This window comes from Glycine max, chromosome 5, assembly GCF_000004515.6.
Source record: "Glycine max cultivar Williams 82 chromosome 5, Glycine_max_v4.0, whole genome shotgun sequence".
NCBI classification, from domain to species: Eukaryota; Viridiplantae; Streptophyta; class Magnoliopsida; order Fabales; family Fabaceae; genus Glycine; species Glycine max.
This window is the reverse complement of record NC_038241.2, coordinates 24,217,291-24,221,594: the sequence shown is the minus strand read 5'-3', so window position 1 is coordinate 24,221,594 and position 4,304 is coordinate 24,217,291. Positions and strand designations below refer to the sequence as shown.

At 32.4% G+C, this 4,304-nt stretch overlaps 1 pseudogene; it reads right to left on the bottom strand.

Annotated features, from left to right (window-relative positions):
• Positions 1–2,569: 2,569 nt before the first annotated feature.
• Positions 2,570–4,068, bottom strand: LOC102667516 (uncharacterized; annotated as a pseudogene).
• Positions 4,069–4,304: the final 236 nt, after the last annotated feature.

Below are 4,304 nucleotides of genomic sequence, written 5' to 3'. Positions count from 1 at the left end.
TGTTTTATTTGAATATTGTGGATGACTTTCTAGTTTATTTGATGTTATGAATGAAGTATTGTCTTTCTAAGTTTGATGAATGGTTAAGTTATCTTGTTTGATTGTTTTCTATTCTTTTGTATGATTAGTCATTTATGTATGTTTTATATGTCTTACGTACTTTGGCTTTTTTGTTGATGCCAAAGGGGGAGAGAAATAGGGATTAAATCAAGAACTCACATAAGTAATTAACTTAATTTCAAGTGAAGCATAAATTCAAAAGCAAAGGGGGAGAATATGGAGAAGTAAGTGAGTGATCGACTAGGAAAAAGAATGTGTATGTGTTTCTTGATTTGAGAGTTATCATCATCAAAAAGGGGGAGATTGCAGAAGCAAACTTCATTGCTTCATGATGATGAATCAAGATTGATTCAAGGTGTTTTGATGATAACAAAGATGATGAAAAAAGCCCAAGAGAATGATTTCAAGATTGAGTCAAGAACAATTCAAGAATCAAGAGAAATATTCAAGAGAAAGTTTCATCAAGAAGATTCAAGATTCAAGATTCAAGAATAATCAAGATCAAGATTCAAGAATCAAGAGAAGACTTAATCAAAATAAGTATTAAAAAGTTTTTCAAAACATTGAGTAACACAAGAAGTTTTCACAAAATCATTACCAAAGAGTTTTACTCTCTGGTAATCGATTACCAGATTGTAGTAATCGATTACCAGTGTTTTAAACGTTAAGATTTTCAAAATTCAAAATGAAAAGTCACATTTGTTGATGTGTAATCGAGTACACCTTTATGGTAATTGATTACCAGTGACTGTTTTCGAAAAATTTATTTCCAAAAGTCACATTTCTTCAAGTAACTTATTTATGAAGATTCTTTCAAAAGTCATAACTTTTTAAGTGATTGGTTTTAAAGGAATTGCCAAGAGTTACAAGTTTTGACTTGAGTCATCAAGAAACTATAAATATGTGACCTTAGCATGAAACATTCATTCATATCTATCATCTATTTCAATCATTCTATCTTTTAATCTATCTTTCAACATCTTCTTTCATTTCTTTCAGAACTTTCTGATTTCATCTTCTCTTCATCTTTCTAAAAGTTTTTGTTCAAAACTTTCTCTTACAAGAAAAGTTCTTTGTTCAAAAACTTGTGCTATTCATCTTTTTCATTCCCTTCTCCCTTTGCCAAAAAGAATTCGCCAAGGACTAACCGCCTGAATTCTTTTTGTGTCTCTCTTCTCCCTTTTCCAAAAGAACAAAGGACTAACCGCCTGAATTCTTTTGTGTCTCCCTTCTCCCTTGTCAAAGAATTCAAAACGACATAGTCTGAGAATTCTTTTGATTCTTCCCTTTCCCTAAAATAAAAGATTTCAAAGGACTAACCGCCTAAGAATTCTTTTGTTTCCCCCTTCACTAAGTTTTGAAGGACTAATCTCCAGAGAACTTTGTCTTAACACATTGGAGGGTACATCCTTTGTGGTACAAGTAGAGGGTACATCTACTTGGGTTGTTGTGACTGAGAACAAGAGAGGGTACATCTCTTGTGGATCAGTTCTAGTGGAGGGTACATCCACTAGGTTGCTCAAAGAGAACAAGGGAGGTTACATCCCTTGTGGATCTTTGCTTGTAAATGGATTTTTACAAGGTTGAAAAAACATCTCAAGGACCGCAGGTCGCTTAGGGACTGGATGTAGGCACGGGTTGTTGCCGAACCAGTATAAATCTCTTGTGTTTGTCTTCTTCTTCCCTACTCTTTTAATTTCCGCTGTGCACTTTCATTATTGCTTTTACTTTTGGTAACATTAAGAAGGATAGATTTTTAATTAGTAAAGGTTCGTTAATAATTAATTAAACCCCCCCTTCTTAATTATTCCGAGGCCACTTGATCCAACAGTTTTTTTCTTTAATAAATATTTAATTTTTGTTTTTGTTTCCTAATAAAACAAACACAAAATTCGTTAATTTATCATGAACTAAAAAAATATCAAAAACTAAAAATAAAATTATTATTTTATTAAAAACTCAACACAAACCGGAAAAATCAAATTCATAACTTTTCTTTCCCTCTTTTCTCTTTTGACTACGAAGTTGATCTTATAATTCCAAAGTCAATTCAACATCAAGGACTTTATGTTTATCTTATTTTTGTAAAATTTGTTTGAATGTTTAAAAAAGTTATAATAATTAGATAATTTTTGTAACACAAAGAACCTCAAAAACAAATTGTTTTATTTATCTTTTCATAAATTAGAAAAATTAAATTCTAACAAAATCATATTATAATTTTCTTTTCTTTTTATTTATGGCACTTGTCACCAAATCAGGGCAAAATCCAAGAGGCACACACCGGATAAGTAAAATCCATATCAAGATTTTTAATATACCTTGTTCATCAATGCAAGTAGTTTTATGGGGTAGATGGCACTCCATATTGGATAAATCCCTGAAACAAACAATACATTAATCATTGTCCTGATCCATGTCCTAGAATTCTCATTCATCAAATTCCTAAACAACACTTAATATGATGTTACTACAAAGATAATAAAGAAAGAAAAAAGGGAAATTTCAACTATAGATGCATGATACAAGCATTGTACACATTGATCCAGAATGCAAATTTTTGTTGGTTTGTAAGGCTTTTCAAGTCAATAGTTTGAAGATTGCTCACCAAGATCCTGTAGACCACAAGAAACAAAAATGTTACTTTGAATTATTTTCACTAGTCCTGGTGCCACTTCATTGTCTAGTAGAACTTACAAAGTTGTCAATGTTAGTTTTTTCTCGTAAATATACACATCATCCATGCCATACCTTAACTTCCTTAGTAATGGTATAGAGGATGGACTTGAGATGAACTTGGGATCCATAGAGCTGGAGGTGAATATGACTAAGTCTCACATATATGAAATTCAAACACTTCATGATGCTCTCAGAGAGCTTGTTGGGCTGCCACTTGAGATCATTCTCTTCTGACAGAAGTGGATCCAGTAGTAATCTGGTTGGGAGATCCAAGTACATCTCTGGATTGTGCTCCCGCAACTGAAAATAGTAATTATCAAATTCACACACTGTTGTCAACAATATCTCTTCCAAGTTTTAAATTTTAATATTACTTTATGAAGTAACGATAGAATTCAAATTATGTTTGACCCACTACAGTCGGCCTAGTGGTGGTGCTATGATAATATACATGAAGTCATAGGTTTGAACCAATGATGTTTATTGATTCAAGTAGCCGAGCTGACCATAATGGAATAAATTTTGATTGTTTTTTGTTTAGATGGATTTTATTTTGAAAGCTACAAGTTGATCTTTGCGAGGAGCATCAAGAGATTTGTTTCCCTTTTTACTTTGGTGTCACCGAAGAAATTATTATATGATTAAGGAACTATTACATATTTATGGTCTTGATTAATTTTTATGTGACACACAGTCAACTCATAAATTAAAAAAAAATTGATCATGTTTGACGTTCAAAATCTTAAAACCAAAATTATAGATAGATAACATGATGATCCTGAACCATACAAAATTTATCCACACTATGGTAATGTGGCCAAAACATATTTTGGCTAAGGAAAATAAAGCTACATACATGAATGGGAAAATGGGCATGCATACCTTGGGTGATGGATGGCGGGGGTCACGCATAAGTGAAGGAGGATTCACTATCCCATTTTTTCTAGGAAGTTTTTCTTGAAATTTCACATCTTGGAACTTACTTTCTTTCTGTTCGACAGAAGTTTTAAAAAACCCTGCTTTATCATTATAACTGAAGTCATTGAGATTATAATCGCCCTTTATGGCTTTGCTTATGAAATGCAATGCCTTGGTTTCAAATGCCATCCTTTCTTGAAAAATTCTACAAATAGGACTAGGATTTGGAACCGGTGAAGTTGATAAGTGATTGTTAGAATTGGTCAAATTCCCTTGATTCCACATTTTAGGCTTTCATTCCATGGTGACTTCTTGTTCACGTTTCAAACCATCTTGGAGTTGGCTTATTTGGGATTCAAGTCTCACTATCTAACCCTCAACCACGACTAGCTCTCCTAAGAGTTCTTGCATCTGCACAAATAGCAAGCTGCTTCAGACATCCTTTTGTGTTATGTTTGTAAAGACTATTCAGTATTCACTACTGCCACTTTATAAAATTCCAATGTAACCATATGCTAGAGTACCTGTTCCTCCAAGTATATATATTCCATATACTTTATGTTTATAGCTTCTAGATTTAATTCCTAAATTGAGGTGATGTATTATGAACTTTAATTCAAATAATCAATTAGAAATATTAACAATAC